Below are 22092 nucleotides of genomic sequence, written 5' to 3'. Positions count from 1 at the left end.
ACACTTCATGGTCACACATTTGATGTTGGACACACCTTGAGAATACATGGAGGTTGCTCTGGCAAAGGATACAAGAGATAGAATCATTATTTTTTAAATTTTGTATTTTTTTTATTTCACCTTTATTTAACCAGGTAGGCCAGTTGAGAACAAGTTCTCATTTACAACTGCCACCTGGCCAAGATAAAGCAAAGCAGTGCGACACAAACAACACAGAGATACACATGGGATAAAGAAATGTACAGTCAATAACACAATAGACAAATCTATATACAGTGTGTGCAAATGTAGTAAGATTAGGGAGGAAGGCCAATAAATAGGCCATAGTGGCGAAATAATTAATAATTCCTCCCTAATCTTACTACTAATTAAACACTGGAGTGATAGATGTGCAGAAGATGAATGTGCAAGTAGAGATACTGGTGTGCAAAGGAGCAAGAAATAAATAACAATATGGGGATGAGGTAGTTGGGTGGGCTATTTACAGATGGGCTGTCTACAGGTGCAATGATTGGTAAGCTGCTCTGACAGCTGATGCTTAAAGTTAGTGAGGGAGATATAAGACTCCAGCTTCAGTGATTTTTGCAATTCGTTCCAGTCATTGGCAGCAAAGAACTGGAAGGAAAGGCAGCCAAAAGAGGAGTTGGCTTTGGCCATGACCAGTGAAATATACTTGCTGGAGCGCGTGCTATGAGTGGGTGCTGCTATGGTGAAAAGTGAGCTGAGATAAGGCGGGGCTTTACCAGAGTTTACTGTCTAACCAGACACTTAGGTATTTGTAGTTGTCCACATATTCTAAGTCAGAAGCGTCCAGAGTAGTGATGCTAGACGGGCGGGCAGGTGTGGGCAGCGATCGGTTGACGAGCATGCATTTAGTTTAACTTGCATTTAAGAGCAGTTGGAGGCCACGGAAGGAGTGTTGTATGGCATTGAAGCTCGTCTGGAGGTTTGTTAACACAATGTCCAAAGAAGGGCCAGAAGTATACAGAATAGTGTCGCCTGCATAGAGGTGGATCAGAGAATCACCAGCAGCAAGAGCGACATCATTGATGTATACAGAGAAAAGAGTCGGCCCGAGAATTGAACCCCCCATAGAGACTGCCAGAGGTCTGGACAACAGGCCCTCCGATTTGACACACTGAACTCTATCTGAGAAGTAGTTGGTGAACCAGGCAAGGTATTCATTTGAGAAACCAAGGCTGTTGAGTCTGCCGAAAAGAATGTGGTGATTGACAGAGTCGAAAGACTTGGCCAGGTCGATGAAGCCACTAGCACAGTCAGTGTAGTCAGCTCCGCTATCCCCATTGAGACCGTGTCTGTGCCTCAATCTAGGTTGGGCAAAACTAAACATGGTGGTGTTCGCCTTAGCAATCTCACTGGAAAAAAGATCTCCTCCATTCCTGCCATTATTGAATGAGATTGTGATATCTCACATCTCAAAATAGGGCTACTTAATGTTAGATCCCTCACTTCCAAGGCAGTTACAGTCAATGAACTAATCACTGATTACAATCTTGACGTGATTGGCCTGACTGAAACATGGCTTAAGCCTGATGAATTTACTGTGTTAAATGAGGCCTCACTTCCATGTTACACTACTGACTATATCCCCCGCGCATCCTGCAAAGGTGGAAGTGTTGCTAACATTTATGATAGCAAACTTCTAGTCATGAAATCTATGCAGCCTACTCAATCACTTTTTATAGCTACGGTTTACAGGCCTCCTGGGCTATATACAGCGTTCCTCACTGAGTTCCCTGAATTCCTATCGGACCTTGTAGTCATGGCAGATACAGTTGAAGTCAGAGGTTTACATACACTTAGGTTGGAGTCATTAAAACTCGTTTTTCAACCACTCCACAAATTTCTTGTTAACAAACTATAGTTTTGGTAAGTTGGTCTACTTTGTGCATGACACAAGTATTTTTCCCAACAATTGTTTAAAGACAGATGATTTCACTTATAATTCACTGTATCACAATTCCAGTGGGTCAGAAGTTTACATACACTAAGTTAACTGTGCCTTTTAAACAGCTTGGAAAATTCCAGAAAATTATGTCATAGCTTTAGAAGCTTCTGATAGGCTAATTGACATCATTTGAGTCAATTGGAGGTGTATCTGTGGATGTATTTCAAGGCCTACCTTCAAACTCAGTGCCTCTTTGCTTGACATAATGGGAAAATCAAAAGAAATCAGCCAAGACCTCAGAAAAACAATTGTAGACCTCCACAAGTCTGGTTCATCCTTGGGAGCAATTTCCAAACGCCTGAAGGAACCACGTTCATCTGTACAAACAATGGTACGCAAGTATAAACACCATGGGACCACGTAGCCATCATACCGCTCAGGAAGGAGGCGCGTTCTGTCTCCTAGAGATTAACGTACTTTGGTGCGAAATTTGCAAATCAATCCCAGAACAACAGCAAAGGACCTTGTGAAGATGCTGGAGGAAACAGGTACAAAAGTATCTATATCCACAGTAAACGAGTCCTATATCAACATAACCTGAAAGGCCGCTTAGCAAGGAAGAAGCCACTGCTCCAAAACCACCATAAAAAAGCCAGACTACGGTTTGCAACTGCACATGGGGACAAAGATCAAACTTTTTGGAGAAATGTCCTCTGGTCTGATGAAACAACAATAGAACTGCTTGGCCATAATGACCATTGTTATGTTTGGAGGAAAAAGAGGGATGCTTGCAAGCCGAAGAACACCATCCCAACCGTGAAGCACGGGGGTATCAGCATCATGTTGTGGGGGTGCTTTGCTGCAGGAGGGACTGGTGCACTTCACAAAATAGATGTCAGGAAAATGATGTGGATATATTGAAGCAACATCTCAAGACATCAGTCAGGAAGTTAAAGCTTGTTCGCAAATGGGTCTTCCAAATGGACAATGACCCCAAGCATACTTCCAAAGTTGTGGCAAAATGGCTTAAGGACACCAAAGTCAAGGTATTAGAGTGGCCATCACAAAGCCTTGACCTCAATCCCATAGAAAATTTGTGGGCAGAACTGAAAAAGCGTGTGCGAGCAAGGAGGCCTACAAACCTGACTCAGTTAAACCAGCTCTGTCAGGAGGAATGGGCCAAAATTCACCCAAGTTATTGTGGGAAGCTTGTGGATGGCTACCAGAAACATTTGACCAAAGTTAAACTATTTAAAGGCAATGCTACTAAATACTAATTGAGTTTATGTAAACTTCTAACCCACTGGGAATGTGATGAAAGAAATAAAAGCTGAAAAAAATGATTCTCTCTACTATTATTCTGACATTTCACATTCTTAAAATAAAGTGGTGATCCTAACTGACCAAATACAGGGAATTTTTACAAGGATTAAATATCAGGAATTGTGAAAAACTGAGTTTAAATGTATTTGGCTAAGGTGTATGTAAACTTCCGACTTCAACTGTAATATTCACATTTTTGGTGACTTTTTAATATTCACAGGGAAAGGCCACAGACGCACTCCAAAAAGCTTTTGGAGCCATCATCGACTCAGTGGGTTTTGTCCAACATTTCTCCGGACCTACAGTCATACTCTGGACCTAGTTTTGTCCCGTGGAATAAATGTTGTAGATCTTAATGTTTTTCCTCAAAATCCTGGAATATCGGACCACCATTTTATTACGTTTGCAATTGCAACAAATAATCTGCTCAGACCCCAACCAAGGATCAACAAAAGCTTTGCTATAAATTCTCGGACAACGCAGAGATTCCTAGAAGCCCTTCCAGACTCCCTCCACCTACCCAAGGAGTACAAAAATCAGTTAACCACCTAACTCAGGAACTCAATTTAACCTTGCAGTCGCACCCCTAAAAACAAAAAACATTTGTCATAAAAACTAGCTCCCAGGTATACAGAAAATACCTGAGCTCTGAAGCAAGCTTCCAGAAAATTGGAACGGAAATGGCGGTACACCAAACTGGAAGTCTTCCAACTAGCTTGGAAAGACAGTCCCGTGCAGTATCGAAGAGCCCTCACTGCTGCTCGATCATCCTATTTTTCCAACTTATTTGAGGAAAATAAGAACAATCCAAAATGTATTTTTGATGCTGTCGCAAAGCTAACTAAAAAGCAACATTCGCCAAGAGAGGATGGCTTTCACTTCAGCAGTGATAAAATCATGAACTTCTTTGAGGAGAAGATCATGATCATTAGAAAGCAGATTACGGACGCCTCCTTAAATCTGCGCATTCCTCCTAAACTCAGTTGTCCTGAGTCTGCACAACTCTGCCAGGACCTAGGATCAAGGGAGACACTCAAGTATTTTAATACTATATCTCTTGACACATTGATGAAAATAATCATGGCCTCTTAACCTTCAAGCTGCATATTGGACCCTATTCCAACTAAACTACTGAAAGAGATACTTCCTGTGCTTGGCCCTCCTATGTTGAACATAATAAACGTCTCTCTATCCACCGGATGTGTAGCAAACACACTAAAAGTGGCAGTAATAAAGCTTCTCTTGAAAAAGCCAAACCTTGACCCAGAAAATATTAAAAACTATCGGCCTATATCGAATCTCCCATTCCTCTCAATTTCTTTTGAAAAAGCTGTTACGCAGCAACTCACTGCCTTCCTGAAGACAAACAATGTATACGAAACGCTTCAGTCTGGTTTTAGACTCCATCATAGCACTGAGACTGCACTTGTGAAGGTGGTAAATGACCTTTAATGGCGTCAGACCAAGTCTCTGCATCTGTTCTCGTTCTCCTACACCTTAGTGCTGCTTTTGATACCATTGATCACCACATTCTTTTGGAGAGATTGGAAACCCAAATTGGTCGACACTGACAAGTTCTGGCCTAGTTTAAATATTATCTGTTGGAAAGATATCAGTTTGTCTCTGTGGATGATTGGTCCTCTGACAAATCAACTGTAAATTTCGGTGTTCCTCAAGGCTCCGTTTTAGGACAACTATTGTTTTCACTATATATTTTACCTCTTGGTGATGTCATTCGGAAACATAATGTTAACTTTCACTGCTATGCTGACGACACACAGCTGTACATTTTGATGAAACATGGTGAAGACCCAAAATTGCCCTCCCTGGAAGCCTGTGTTTCAGACATCAGGAAGTGGATGGCGGCAAATGTTCTACTTTTAAACTCGGACAAAACAGAGATGCTAGTTCTAGGTCCCAAGAAACAAAGAGATCTTCTGTTGGATCTGACCATTAATCTTGATGGTTTTACAGTCGCCTCAAATAAAACTATGAAGGACCTTGGCGTTACTCTGGATCCTGATCTCTCTTTTGACGAACATATCAAGACTGTTTCAAGGACAGCTTTTTCTCCATCTACGTAACATTGCAAAAATCTGAAACTTTCTGTCCAAAAATGATGCAGAAAAATTAATCCATGCTTTTGTCACTTCTAGGTTAGACTACTGCAATGCTCTACTCTCCGGCTACCCGGATAAAGCAATAAATACATTTCAGTTAGTGCTAAACACGGCTGCTAGAATCTTGACTAGAACCCAAAAATGTTATCATATTACTCCAGTGCTAGCCTCTCTACACCGGCTTCCTGTTAAGGCAAGGCCTTATTTCAAGGTTTTACTGCTAACCTACAAAGCATTACATGGGCTTGCTCCTACCTATCTTTCCGATTTGGACCTGCCGTACCTACACGTACACTACGGTCACAAGACGCAGGCCTCCTTATTGTCCCTAGAATTTCTAAGCAAACAGCTGGAGGCAGGGCTTTCTCTTATAGAGCTCCATTTTCATGGAATGGTCTGCCTACCCATGTGAGAGACGCAGACTCGGTCTCAACCTTTAAGTCTTTATTGAAGACTCATCTCTTCAGTAGGTCCTATGATTGAGTGTAGTCTGTCCCAGGAGTGTGAAGATGAACGGAAAGGCACTGGAGCAACGAACCGCCCTTGATGTCTCTGCCTGGCCGGTTCCCCTCTCTCCACTGGGATTATCTGACACAAACCCTATTACAGGGGCTGAGTCACTGGCTTACTGGTGCTCTTCCATGCCATCCCTAGGAGGGGTGCGTCACTTGAGTGGGTTGAGTCACTGACGTGATCTTCCTGTCCGGGTTAGCGCCCCCCCTTGGGTTGTGCCGTGGAGGAGATCATCGTGGGCTATACTCAGCCTTGTCTCAGGATGATAAGTTTGTGGTTTAAGATATCCCTCTAGTGGTGTGGGGGCTGTGCTTTGGCAAACTGGGTGGGGTTATATCCTGCCTGTTTGGCCTTGTCCGGGGAAATCGTCGGACGGGGCCACAGTGTGTCCTGACCGCTCCTGTCTCAGCCTCCAGTATTTATGATGCAATAGTTTATGTGTCGGGGGGCTAGGGTCAGTCTGTTATATCTGGAGTATTTCTCCTGTCTCATCCGGTGTCCTGTGTGAATTTAAGTATGCTCTCTCTAATTCTGTTTCTATTTTTCTCTCTTTTTCTCTCTCTCTCTTCTCTCTCTCTCATATGACCTGAGCCCTAGGACCATGCCTCAGGGGTGTCTGGCCTGATGACGCCTTGCTATCCCCAGTCCACCTGGTCGTGCTGCTGCTCCAGTTTAAACTATTCTGCCTGCGGCTATGGAACCCTGACCTGTTCACCGGACGTGCTACCTGTCCCAGACCTGCTGTTTTCAACTCTCTAGAGACAGCAGGAACGGTAGAGATACTCTGAATGATCGGCTATGAAAATCAAACTGACATTTACTCCTGAGGTGCGGACCTGTTGCACCCTCTACAACCACTGTGATTATTATTATTTGACCCTGCTGGTCATCTATGAACATTTTAACATCTTGGCCATGTTCTGTTATAATCTCCACCCGGCACAGCCAGAAGAGGACTGGCCACCCCTCATAGCCTGGTTCCTCTTTAGGTTTCTTCCTAGGTTTTGGCCTTTTTAGGGAGTTTTTCCTAGCCACCGTGCTTCTACACCTGCATTGCTTGCTGTTTGGGGTTTTAGGCTGGGTTTCTGTACAGCACTTTGTGACATCAGCTGATGTAAGAAGGGCTTTCTAAATTCATTTGATTGATTGATTGATTGAAGACGGCTGCACAGTATTGTCTTTTATCGATGGCGGTTATGATATTGTTTAGGACCTTGAGCGTGGCTGAGGTGCACCCATGACCAGCTCGGAAGCCAGATTGCATAGCTGAGACGGTACGGTGGGATTCGAAATGGTCGGTGATCTGTTTGTTAACTTGGCTTTCGAAGACTTTAGAAAGGCATGGTAGGATAGATATAGGTCTGTAACAGTTTGGGTCTAGAGTGTCTCCCCTTTTGAAGAGGGTGATGACCGCGAAAGCTTTCCAATCTTTAGGGATCTCAGACGATACGAAAGAGAGGTTAAACAGGCTAGTAATAGGGGTTGCAAACAATTGCGGTGGATAATTTTAGAAAGAGAGGGTCTAGATTGTCTAGCCCAGCTGATTTGTAGGGGTCCAGATTTTGCAGCTCTTTCAGAACATCATCTATCTGGATTTGGGTGGAGGAGAAATGGGGGAGGCTTGGGCAAGTTGCTGTGGGGGGTGCAGAGCTGTTGACCGAGGTAGGGGTTGCCAGTTGGAAAGCATGACCAGCCGTAGAAAAATGCTTATTGAAATTCTCAATTATCATAGATTTATCGGTGGTGACAGTGTTTCCTAGCCTCAGTGCAGTGGGCAGCTGGGAGGAGGTGGTCTTGTTCTCAATGGACTTTACAGTGTCCCAGAACTTTTTGGAGTTAGTGCTACAGGATGCAAATTTCTGTTTGAAAAAGTTAGCCTTTGCTTTCCTAACTGCCTGTGTATATTGGTTCCTAACTTCCCTGTAAAGTTTCATATCACGGGGGCTATTCGATGCTAATGCAGTATGCCACAGGATGTTTTTGTGCTGGTCAAGGTCAGTCAAGTCTGGAGTGAACCAAGGGCTATATCTGTTCTTCGTTCAACATTCTTTTAATAGGGCAGGCTTATTTAAGATGGTGAGGAAAGCACTTTTAAAGAATCACCAGGCATCCTCTACTGACGGAATGAGGTCAATATCCTTCCAGGATACCTGGGCCAGGTCGATTAGAAAGGCCTGCTCGCTGAAGTGTTTTAGGGAGCGTTTGACAGTGATTTAGGGTTGTTCCTGGTAAATTCCTTGATCATTTGTGTGAGATTGAGGGCATCTAGTTTAGATGATCCAGAAATAATGACCAAATGCTGAATTATCAGTTCATATTTACTGTCTATCTTTTCATTGTTGTTCTTCCTAAGTCTCACCCACTGTTAAAATTCTCCTAGTCCACTATATTTCCTTATCAGCACATGATAATCATTAAATCCCTTCCCCCTTCTGCTCTGGACCTATGAGAGAGCCCCTTGAGCTGACAGGGTGTCCCTCGTTGGTCGGATACTGTTTCCACTACACAAGAGTAGCTGTTTGTTAGAATCACTATGGGAGGTAAGAGCGATAGATATCCTGAGGGTGCCACATTAGAGCGCTGTTTGTTTTTCACTGTATTTGGACAGCAGAGGTCAAAGCTCCTGAGAGAAGTCTTGAGTGACGATGGAGATAAGGCCTGATACGAGACGTACATGGAGAGCAACTTTAAGTTTAGTGAACTCAGATAAGCAGGCTATAAAATTCCCACACGCACACGCACACACACACAGATGTGCGCACACACATACAAACACACACACACCACACACACACACGCTAATTTTTGCATATAACTGAAACAATTATAGTCACCATAGGGTGCCTAAACAATCCAGGAGGTGGAACAGAGTGGAGATGCCTGTCAAGGAGGCAGTAGAAGGACACATGAGAGGCTGATAATACGTGCCCTGTACTGACTTTCTCCATCCCATCAGGCCACTGGGAGACACAGCACACCGATGGGGATTTTGATGACAGCCATTGAAGAGCTCCCAATATCCCAGCTAACAACAAATATTCCCAAAACGTTAGTGAACGTTCCCTTAAGCGTCTCGTTAGGTCATTAACTAACATTTTCATAGGAATGTTCTTGTGACCATTCCCTTAATGGCAAATATAACTTACTCAGAACATGGTTACCATGTTCTCAGAACATCAGATATCAATGTTCTAGACACGTTTCACGGGAACATTGCAAGAACATTCATGTGTTCACTTTTCTGTGTGGGTTAGGAGAATATTCCAACCTTCCACCAAACATACACAGAACATGAATAAGTCAAGGGGTATAAATACTTTCTGAAGGCACTGTACATATTTACCTCAATTACCTCGTACCACTGCACATCAACTTGCAGTTGTCGTTACTCATTGTGTATTTATTCCTTGTGTTATTATTAGTTTTTTTTTTTTCTATCTGCATTTTTGGGAAGGGCCTGTAAGTAAGCGTTTCACTGTCAGTCTATACCTGTTGTTTACGAAGCATGTGACAAATAAAATTTTATTTGATTCACCCTATTGCTTACACCTATCAATGTGTTTAATCTACATACACTGAGTGTACAAAACAATAAGAACACCTGCTCTTTCCATGACATAGACTGACCAGGCAAATCCAGGTGAAAGCTATGATCCCTTATTGATGTCACTTGTTAAATGTTTAAAAGAATGTTACAAAGTGGAGGAGACAGGTTAAAGAAGGAGTTTTAAGCTTTGAGACAATTGAGACATGGATTGTGTGTGTGCCATTCAGAGGATGAATGGGTAAGACAAAATATTTAAGTGCATTTGAACAGGGTATGGTAGTAAGTACCAGGTGCATCGGTTTGTGTAAAGAACTGCAACACTGCTGGGTTTTTCACACTCAACAGTTTCCTGTGTGTATCAAGAATGGCCCATCACCACCAAAAGGATATCCAGCCAACTTGAAAAAACTTTGGGAAGCATTGGAGTCAACATGGGCCAGCATCCCTGTGGAATGCTTCTGACACCTTGTGGAGTCCATGTCCCCATGAATTGAGGTTGTTCTGAGGGCAAAAGGGGGGATGCAACTCAATATTAGGAATGTGTTCTTAATGTTTTATACACTCAGTGTATACAGGGCCAAACTATCCTGGCCCAATAAGTGCAGCCCTAAAAATATATCTTAATGGGACAGTGGTTGGTCGTTAGACATTGGTGCTGGCGGCTTGGGTTCGAGACCCGCTAGGGGAATCACCCTACTCCAACGTTCTTAGCAATATATGTCAATGTCATTATTTGGCAACAGTTACAACTAATTAGATCAGATGGGTGTGTTGTCACTGTTGACAAATATTGACATGATGTTCTGCTAAGAATGTGAAAGTAGGGTGATTCCCCTAGCGGGACTCGAATCCAGGCCATCCATACCAATGTTGAACGCCCTAACCCCTGTCTCAATAAGGGATGTCTCTAGGACATGCTAGTATTGTTAATTTTATTTATATATATATTTTTTTTATTTCACCTTTATTTAACCAGGTAGGCAAATTGAGAACACGTTCTCATTTACAATTGCGACCTGGCCAAGATAAAGCAAAGCAGTTCGACACATACAACAACACATGGTTACACATGGAGTAAAACAAACATACAGTCAATAATACAGTGAAAAATAAGTCTATATACAATGTGAGCAAGTGAGGTGAGATAAGGGAGGTGAAGGCAAACAAAATATATATATAAATAAATAAAAATATAAAAAAGGCCATGGTGGCGAAGTAAATACAATATAGCAAGTTAAAAAAAACACTGGAATGGTTGGTTTGCAGTGGAAGAAAGTGCAAAGTAGAGATAGAAATAATGGGGTGCAAAGGAGCAAAATAAATAAATGAATACAGTAGGTAAAGAGGTAGTTGTTTGGGCTAAATTATAGATGGGCTATGTACAGGTGCAGTAATCTATGTGCTGCTCTGACAGCTGGTGCTTAAAGCTAGTGAGGGAGATAAGTGTTTCCAGTTTCAGAGATTTTTGTAGTTCGTTCCAGTCATTGGCAGCAGAGAACTGGAAGGAGAGGCGGCCAAAGGAAGAATTGGTTTTGGGGGTGACCAGAGAGATATACCTGCTGGAGCGCGTGCTACAGGTAGGTGCTGCTATGGTGACCAGCGAGCTGAGATAAGGGGGAACTTTACCTAGCAGGGTCTTGTAGATGACCTGGAGCCAGTGGGTTTGGCGACGAGTATGAAGCGAGGGCCAGCCAACGAGAGTGTACATGTCGCAGTGGTGGGTAGTGTATGGGGCTTTGGTGACAAAACGGATGGCACTGTGATAGACTGCATCCAATTTATTGAGTAGGGTTTTGGAGGCTATTTTGTAAATGACATCACCGAAGTCGAGGATTGGTAGGATGGTCAGTTTTACAAGGGTATGTTTGGCAGCATGAGTGAAGGATGCTTTGTTGCGGAATAGGAAGCCAATTCTAGATTTAACTTTGGATTGGAGATGTTTGATGTGAGTCTGGAAGGAGAGTTTAATAATATGCTGTCCAGCAGAAACACTACCCCTTCTTCCATACACACTTGTGTAGATCTGAAACAACTTGATATGCACTTTGAAGTAAATCTAATCTCTGTTAAAAGTACAGTACACTCAAACACTTTATTGATCATAGTGATTCAGGAGTATTATTAAAACAGGTTAACAAGCCCCATCAACATTAGATAACTATTCTGAAAGCCCTTAAATTGCTAAAATAAATAAATAAAATCATTGAGGAGAATTGTCAGAATAACCAACACATGTCTTGGACATGGTGGTGTAGCAGGAAGATTGGCATACCTTGGACCAAGAGGTTGTTAGTTCAAATCCTAGGTGAAAACTGTTGACGAATAATTATTGTATAAATGAACATGCACAATGAGCACAAGTGTGAAATATGTAAGTTGAAAACTCTGTATGTTAAAATTGCTGTGTGTGAATATCCCTAACCTTGCAGAAAAAGAGCTATGAACGGACAAATGGTTCAGCAATCAGGGCCTTGATTGGTTTGGCAACAGTAATAATATGTAATGAAACCATTTTTGGGGGGGATAACTTTTCTTTGATTCCATCAGGCGACGTCCTGACATCTGATACACAGAAATGTTCTTGCAACGTTCTCATGAAACGTGTCTAGAACATTAATATCTTATATTCTGACAACATGGCAACTATGTTCTGTGTATGTTCGGTGGGACGTTGATGGAATATTCTCCTAACCCTCAGAAAACTGGACACTTGAATGTTCATGAAACATGAATAGAACATGAATATTGTATATTCTGAGAACATGGTAACCACGTTCTGTGTATGTTCTGTTTGACATTAAAGGAATGTTCTCCTAACTCTAACGTCAACATGCTAAAACAGTTCTCAGAAGGTGTTTGCTAACATAGATAGAATATTCCCCTAACTATCGGAAAACTGGATACTCAAACATTAGTGGAACATTACGGGTATCATTACAAAAACGTTTTCTCTTCCTAGAATTGTAGGCTGGGATGTGAGGCACAGTGACGCCCACTGTGACTATCTCTCTCCTCCTCTTTCTCTCTCACACTGTCTGCCCGCTCTGTTATTATCAACAACATTATTATTCTCCCTCTCCCCTCTGTTTTCCTGGAGAGAAAGGCCTGCCTGCCCGCCCACATGGCTTTGGTGGGATTCCTGACAGCAGCAGAGGGGAAAAAAGAGACAAGAGGCTCAATAACGTCTGTCTAAATATAGAGGCTTAAGGCCTTTTTTCTCTCTCTTCTTATAAAGAGCTGTGGTGAATCTGTGTGGAGTATACTCCTCACTCCTGAGAGAGCAGAGCAGAGCGCTCCACCTCGGACTGGGAACACTGCCACACTGCCGATGCACATGATTTTTTCATGTTTTCTGTCAAAAAATATCTTAACAGAGTTTTTATCTTTACCTGAGAGAGGGCAAATAATATTAGGCGGAACATACTGCACTAAAATAGGAGAGGTTCAAGGGAGACTGAAAAACAATTAAGAAAAATAAGGGAGAGGGGGGTGTGAGGAGTTATGCCTCACAGAGGAAGATACTGTGGCAGATTAGGAGGTGGCCTTCAGATGAACTTCTGTCCATGAATACTGACCAAGTATCTTTGATTCTATAGTCATGTTTGATCCTTTCTTATCTAATTTTTATGACCAAAACACCTTTGTCCCCTTTCTCCTTATTGGTTTCTTTCTCCCTGCCTCCCTCAGTTGAGGTCACTTTGACTTTCCCCTAGTAGAATCTCTTGAGATTGAATCTAAATGGACAAATCTCACTTATAACACAGAGTTCTTGAGATAGTTGCACAAAACAGGTGAGAGAGACTAGATTTAGTCTATAACCCCCCTCGCATCTTCACACTGTTCCTGTCTCTCAGTCACTTTGATCAGTAATTGACTGCCCCGTTTTCCTCAGCCAGCTGTAGCATGGTGCCACTGTCAGCATGCAGCTGCTCTGTAGCACCAGACAGTGTTATCTCAATCATCATTAACAACACAAGTGCCTCCTCGCTTATCAGCAGGATGAAATAAACACACACACACACACACACACACACACACACACACACACACACACACACACACACACACACACACACACACACACACACACACACACACACACACACACACACACACACACACACACACACACACACACACACACACACACACACACACACACACACACACACACAGACATATTGACACTTACATAGTGAAACAGATATTCATATACATGCCTTTACAAACTAACACAGATGCAATATGGCTGATAGGTACCAACCTTACCTAACTCACAAAATACAACTCTTCATGCTGTTTCCAAGGGTGTTAGTTAACAACAGGCCATCTCTACAGCTGTCTCCATATGACAACAACGACAGCAGAGGGCCAAGATTCAGAAGTCACGGATGGACAGAGGGAGAGCAAATGCGTCGTTGTGTGTTTAACATCCCCCTTACAGCTGTTGCCTGCTCTCTCCTGTGGAGTGGCCACACACAATGGCCCTTATGAGAACACAAATACTGTAGAGCCTTCAAACATGGAGGGGAACTGATTGTGGAGCCTCCCACACGCCCCACTGGGCAAAAACGGGTTGAATCATCTCTGTTTCCAAGTCATATTAACAAAAAAACTCAATGTGAATCAACTTGGAAAACTGATTGGATTTGAAAAAAGTCAACGTAAAGGAATTTCGTCTTTTTTATTTCCCAACTTTTAACCTAAATCCAATGACATAGTGACAATTGTTGTTGATTTCACGTTGAATTTGTGTTAATTGACTACTCAAACAAATGTAAATCAAAACTAGACGTTGAACTGATGTCTGTGCCCAGTGGAACACGTCCGCATACACGAACATGCACACATTCACATGCACACACCCACACACACACCCACACACACTCACACACCTCATGATGGTATTGTACTGGCCGTCTGAAACAAGATCAGTTAGAATGCTTCAAAGGCCGGCCCTGGGAGGCTGAATAACATCCATGCAGAGCAGAGCAGATAACAGAGACTCACCGTTACATAAACAGCCATTCCCTTCCACACTAACAACTCCACAGCATAGCCAGTCAGAGTCAATGTCAAAGTGTGTTTGTGAGACAGAGCAAGTGTGTATATGTCTGAGTGTATGTGCATTTTCTTTTTATGTGTGTTTGTGGATGTGTTGGGGTGTCTGCCTGTATGAGTACATTTATGCTTGTGAGTGTGTGTGTCGAGTGTGTGTGTGTGTGGGCACACATCCCTGTTTGCGGCTGTGAATGACACACTGAATGATGAAGCTCAGCTGTCAGAAGGCATCAGGCTTTCAGGCCTCTCTGTCTCTGTAAGTCCAGCCACAGAGCCTCTCCTCTCTTCTCTCTTCTCCTCTCCCTGCAAACAGTAGCTCTCTCTGGCGCGCTGCTGCGGGTTAGGGCAGGGGCCCAGCCCTGGGTGTATGCATGCTGACTAGAGATAAGGAAATCTAGCTTAAAATCAAGGAAACCCCCCTGTGGAGAGAACACGCGAGCGCCCTCTCACATTGTGAGTGTGTGGCACGGTATGGTTTGATCTTTAGCAGTAGAGTGTCATGTTTGAGGTGGGGGTGGGGAACGAGGGTTAGGAAGAAGCAGAGAGACACGTGTTCTCTGATTCAGAGGGGTTGTGTTAAATGCGGAAGACACATTTCAGTTGAATGCATTCAGTTGTATAACTGACTAGGTTTCCCCTTTTCCAGTTTGTTAAAAGCGAAACTAACAGTATCAGTGCATCCCCCCTCACCCTAACCTTCAAGCCTCCCCCTCACTCTTTACTCTCACCCCTACTCACCCTAACCCTTCATCACCCTAACCCCCCCCCCCCCCAACTCAAACCTATCATAAACGTTCACACAGCCACACACCCCACCTCACCTCACCCTTCTCTTCTCATCCCTCCTCACGCTAACCTTTCACCTCTCATCTCCCCTCACCTTGTCGCTATGTGATATCACCAAGAGGAGTGTAAGGTCCATGTCCTGTATGTTAGCAGGCTGGCCCCTACCACACATCGCTGGGGAAAGTATGTGTGCTCAGTCCATTCTACTGAGAGAGTGTTTGTGTGCATTGCTGAAGAGTGAGAGCATGTATAGCTGAGAAGTGAGTGAGTGAGTGTGAACCATTTAGGGCAGGTGAACAGTGCATATAGGCTGGCGTGGTGTAAACAGAGTAGTGGACAGGGGAAAGATATGGAGATAAGAGGGTTTTGCATTCTTCGCCAGGCCTGGCCTGTCTGTCTGTCTTCTGGAGACTGAGAAAATGATTACTCACTGATCCTGCCTGCTATCCCCAAGCTCTAACTGAGTGAGACAAACTCAGATCAAATTACAGGCCTGAAGACATGGAGGACCTGAAGGGAGAGAGAGATTATAACACAGACTCCACCACAAGGGTGATGGAGAGCACACACACACACTATCTCTCACTATCTCTCTCTCTCTCTCTCTCTCTCTCTCTCTCTCTCTCTCTCTCTCTCTCTCTCTCTCTCTCTCTCTCTCTCTCTCTCTCTCTCTCTCTCTCTCTCTCTCTCTCTCTCTCTCTCTCTCTCTCTCTCTCTCTCTCTCTCTCTCTCTCTCACAGAAATATATTTCATTGCTCTCGCTCACACTTCCTGTAAATTCGTATTTAATCCGTGCAATCCGTGCAAGCAACAGTCTGTAATTAGCACCAAGATAATGAATATGTCCCAGTGCATCATGGATCTAGAATAAAACACGCATGACCTAGCAAACACCCTGCAAACACACAAACACCAATTAACCAACCTCCACTGCCATTTAGTTTAACAGCCTTTAATGCACATGACTGACAGTATCAGCCTGCTATAGATACTCTGAATAGTAACTGTCTTCATTATCACCACCCACCCATGCCTTTTAATGGCTCTGAGTGTGAGAATCACACAGAGGTCCATTAGACCAACTGATAGGGAGCAAGCCTGTTTTTTGGGAACACACAATAACCCGCCACCTTCCCACTTAACGCTCTGCAGCCCCCTCTCCATAGCAACCTATCCTCTCCTTTCTAGATTATGTCCATGAAAGCAGGCTGCTCACAGGGACATCAAACCTCTCTGCCTTCCCAACAACCCCCTGCCTGGCTACCCTCTCCCTCTATGCCCCCATCCCTATCCCCTGTTCCCAATACCGTACCACATATCAGCCCTCTGCCCCATCCGTATATGTTCCACATACCTATCCCCAACACTCTACCCCACTCCAGACATATCCATGTAATCTCTCTGGGCCGGCACGGGAAGATGACACAGGTCAGGGCTGAATACTCAGCTCCCTCTAAGAGGGTGGGTAAATATAGAGCTGACCCTATCTGAAATGGCTGCTGATATTACCCAGGCCATAGAAGGACCACTTCAGACTATCAAAAAAGGACCACAGATACAGCTGGGTGGAGAGATGGACAGAGGGCCAGAGAAGCTGCATTTTTGTTTGGGGGAGGTGTGTTTACAGAAGAAACAGAATACAGAGTTGGAGTAGATGGGTCATTTTAATATTGTAACATTGCACAACATTCCAGTAATGGTACACAATAGGATGTACCAGAATGTACACATTTTCCTGTTGGTGTTTTGCAAAGGAGTTTCCTTCAATCCATACTGTTCCGTCATGAAGACAGTTAATAAAAATGTATTTAACAGAATACTGTACACTGAGTGTATAAAACATTATGAACACCTGCTCTTTCCATGACAGACTGACCAGGTGAATCCAGGTGAAAGCTATGATCCCTTATTGATGTCACTTGTTAAATCCACTTCAACCAGTGTAGATGAAGAGGAGACAAGTTTATTATGTGTATCAACAATGGACCACCACCCAAAGAACATCCAGCCAACTTGACACGACTGTGGGAAGCACTGGAGTCAATAAAAGCCAGCAACCCTGTGGAACGCTTTCAACATCTTGTAGTTAATTCCCAGACTAATGAAGACTGTTCTGAGGGCAAAAGCAAGGGGTGGTGGTGTGCAACTCAATATTAGGAAGGTGTTCTTAATGTTTTGTACACTCAGTGTACGTCTCTTACTCTTAAAAGCCCAGTCAAAAACTTGATTTTCCTATGTTTATATATATTTTCCCACTATGAGGTTGGAATAATACTGTGAAATTGTGAACATTATGATAATGCCCTTCGAGTATAAGAGCTGTTTGAAAAGGCCGCCTGAAATTTCAGCCTTTTTTGTTGGGATGGAGTTTTCGCCGTGAATTAGTTAATAGACCAAACCTCTGGCAATAGCAGCTAGTTTTCAGTTTTCCTTTCTACCCTCAAAAAAACTTGCAAGACACATTACAGAGAGTTATGAAAGGTGTCTTGAGGGATGTTGTGGAAATTCACCTCAACATGAAAGATCAACACATAGTGAAACCAAGAGGGGTGAAGTGAGGGGGTAACTGAGCCAAGTGGAAAAAGTCCTTTAATTCGGAGGTATGATGAAAGTGTAGCTGGGGGCTGATAAGACAGGACTGAGTTGACAGTTCTGAGGAATCCCTTGACGTCAGAGGGGAGCACGACTCAGAGTAGAACGTGTGGAGTTAGATTTGAGTGTGCAGAGCAGCCTGCACTGTAGAATGTGTGTGTATGTGAGGCCTGATGGTGACTCAGCAAAACATGCTCCTCTGGGCCTGTATGACCTCGTTCATCAACCTGACACTCGGCTCTGTTCTCCCCTTATGATTCAGTGAGAAGGTGAAAGACAAAGGGTAAGAATGAGAGGGAGAGTGTAAGATAAGAACCACAGTGTGATGAGGAAAAACAGAGGCAATAGGAAGGAGAGATAGGGAGGGAGATGAGGGAGAGTTCGAAGGCTGAGAATGAAAATGGAGAGCGACAATAAGAAACTGAGAGAGTGAGGGAGCCAGACGATTGGGAGGAGAGATAGGGAGAGCAGGGAAAACAATGAGACATCCATACATTCACAGCACTAACTCAGTGCTCTCCAACACAGTAATGTCACCTCAGACCACACTGGCCATAAACACCTAGGACGATTCAACAATGTAACTGTAACCCCTGAGACATCTATTCCATTACTGCAGATTGCTTATTTAAATATTATGTATGAATCGGTACTGTTAAAATGTCCAGCATACTGCAAGAAAGCCATCTGGTATCCCTCTGCACGCTTTAAATATACACATGGTCCTTCCTCAGATATACCTTCATAAGCCATGCCAGTGCTGCTTCACAACCTTGTACTTTACACGGTCTGTGGGTACAATAAAACACCGTGTTAAGGCCTAACGATATGCAGAAACCAAACAAATAAACCTTTGACAGCTAACAAAGTGCTTTCGGCGCCGAAAAGAGATGGCCGCCTCGCTTCGCGTTCCTTGGAAAATATGCAGTATTTTGTTTTTTTATGTGTTATTTCTTACATCGGTACCCCAGGTAATCTTAGGTTTCATTACATACAGTCGGGAGGAACTACTGAATATACGATTAACGTCAACTCATCATCGTTCCTACCAGGAATATGACTTTCCCGAAACGGATCCAGTGTTTTGCCTTCCACCCAATACAATGGATCTGATCCCAGCCGGCGACCCTGTGCGACGCCGAAAAAGGGGCAAACGAGGCGGTCTCGTGGTCAGGCTTCGGAGACGGGCACATCGCGCTCCACTCCCTAGCATACTACTCGCCAATGTCCAGTCTCTTGACAATAAGGTTGATGAAATCCGAGCACGGGTAGCATTCCAGAGAGACATCAGGGATTGCAACGTGCTCTGCTTCACGGAAACATGGCTAACTCAAGGGACGCTAACGGAGTCGGTGCAGCCAGCTGGTTTCTTCATGCATCACGCCGACAGAAACAAACATCTTTCCGGTAAGAAGAGGGGCGGGGGGGTATGCCTTATGATTAACGAGAAGTGGTGTGATCATCATAACAACACACAGGAACTCAAGTCATTCTGTTCACCTGATCTAGAACTCCTCACAATCAAATGTCGACCGCATTATCTACCAAGGGAATTCTCTTCAATCATAATCACAGCCGTATATATTCCCCCCCAAGCAGACACATCGATGGCCCTGAACGAACTTTATCTGACTCTTTGTAAACTGGAAACCACACACCCTGAGGCTGCATTCATCGTAGCTGGGGATTTTAACAAGGCTAATCTAAAAACAAAACTCCCTAAATTCTATCAGCATATCGATTGTGCTACCAGGGCTGGGAAAACCCTAGATCATTGTTATACTAATTTCCGCGACGCATATAAGGCCCTCCCCCGCCCCCCTTTCGGAAAAGCTGACCACGACTCCATTTTGTTGATTCCAGCCTACAAACAGAAACTCAAACAACAAGCTCCCGCGCTCAGGTCTGTTCAACGCTGGTCCGACCAATCTGAATCCACGCTTCAAGACTGCTTCGATCACGCGGATTGGAATATGTTCCGCATCGCGTCCAACAACAATATTGACGAATATGCTGATTCGGTGAGCGAGTTCATTAGGAAGTGCATTGACGATGTCGTACCCACAGCAACGATTAAAACATTCCCAAACCAGAAACCGTGGATTGACGGCAGCATTCGCGTGAAACTGAAAGCGCGAACCACTGCTTTTAACCAGGGCAAGGTGACCGGAAGCATGACCGAATACAAACAGTGTAGCTATTCTCTCCGCAAGGCAATCAAACAGGCTAAGTCCCAGTACAGAGACAAAATCGAGTCGCAATTCAACAGCTCAGACACAAGAGGTATGTGGCAGGGTCTACAGTCAATCACGGATTACAAAAAGAAAACCAGCCCCGTCGCGGACCAGGATGTCTTGCTCCCAGACAGGCTAAACAACTTTTTTGCCCGCTTTGAGGACAATACAGTGCCACTGACACGGCCCCCTACCAAAACCTGCGGGCTCTCCTTCACTGCAGCCGAGGTGAGTAAAACATTTAAACGTGTTAACCCTCGCAAGGCTGCAGGCCCAGACGGCATTCCCAGCCGCGTCCTCAGAGCATGCGCAGACCAGCTGGCTGGTGTGTTTACGGACATATTCAATCAATCCTTATCCCAGTCTGCTGTTCCCACATGCTTCAAGAGGGCCACCATTGTTCCTGTTCCCAAGAAAGCTAAGGTAACTGAGCTAAACGACTACCGCCCCGTAGCACTCACTTCCGTCATCATGAAGTGCTTTGAGAGACTAGTCAAGGACCATATCACCTCCACCCTACCGGACACCCTAGACCCACTCCAATTTGCTTACCGACCCAATAGGTCCACAGACGACGCAATCGCAACCACACTGCACACTGCCCTAACCCATCTGGACAAGAGGAATACCCATGTGAGAATGCTGTTCATCGATTACAGCTCAGCATTTAACACCATAGTACCCTCCAAACTCGTCATCAAGCTCGAGACCCTGGGTCTCGACCCCGCCCTGTGCAACTGGGTCCTGGACTTCCTGACGGGCCGCCCCCAGGTGGTGAGGGTAGGTAACAACATCTCCACCCCGCTGATCCTCAACACTGGGGCCCCACAAGGGTGCGTTCTGAGCCCTCTCCTGTACTCCCTGTTCACCCACGACTGCGTGGCCATGCACGCCTCCAACTCAATCATCAAGTTTGCGGATGACACTACAGTGGTAGGCTTGATTACCAACAACGACGAGACGGCCTACAGGGAGGAGGTGAGGGCCCTCGGAGTGTGGTGTCAGGAAAATAACCTCACACTCAACGTCAACAAAACAAAGGAGATGATTGTGGACTTCAGGAAACAGCAGAGGGAGCACCCCCCTATCCACATCGACGGGTCAGTAGTGGAGAAGGTGGAAAGTTTTAAGTTCCTCGGTGTACACATCACGGACAAACTGAATTGGTCCACCCACACAGACAGCGTTGTGAAGAAGGCGCAGCAGCGCCTCTTCAACCTCAGGAGGCTGAAGAAATTCGGCTTGTCACATAAAGCACTCACAAACTTCTACAGATGCACAATCGAGAGCATCCTGTCGGGCTGTATCACCGCCTGGTACGGCAACTGCTCCGCCCACAACCGTAAGGCTCTCCAGAGGGTAGTGAGGTCTGCAGAACGCATCACCAGGGGCAAACTACCTGCCCTCCAGGACACCTACACCACCCGATGTCACAGGAAGGCCATAAAGATCATCAAGGACAACAACCACCCAAGCCACTGCCTGTTCACCCCGCTATCATCCAGAAGGCGAGGTCAGTACAGGTGCATCAAAGCAGGGACCGAGAGACTGAAAAACAGCTTCTATCTCAAGGGTGGCGCAGTGGTCTAGGGCACTGCATCGCAGTGCTAGCTGCGCCACCAGAGTCTCTGGGTTCACGCCCAGGCTCTGTCGCAGCCGGCCGCAACCGGGAGGTCCGTGGGGCGACGCACAATTGGCATAGCGTCGTCCGGGTTAGGGAGGGTTTGGCCGGTAGGGATATCCTTGTCTCAGTATGTAAAAAATGTAATAAAATGTATGCACTCTACTGTAAGTCGCTCTGGATAAGAGCGTCTGCTAAATGACTAAAATGTAATGTAAATGTAAGGCCATCAGACTGTTAAACAGCCACCACTAACATTTAGCGGCCGCTGCCAACATACTGACTCAACTCCAGCCACTTTAAAAATGGGAATTGATGGAAATTATGTAAAAATGTACCACTAGCCACTTTAAACAATGCCACTTAATATGTTTACATACCCTACA

The sequence above is a fragment of the Salvelinus alpinus genome, chromosome 2 (genome assembly GCF_045679555.1).
Source record: "Salvelinus alpinus chromosome 2, SLU_Salpinus.1, whole genome shotgun sequence".
NCBI classification, from domain to species: Eukaryota; Metazoa; Chordata; class Actinopteri; order Salmoniformes; family Salmonidae; genus Salvelinus; species Salvelinus alpinus.
The sequence above is the reverse complement of the archived record's forward strand: the minus strand, read 5'-3'. Positions refer to the sequence as shown.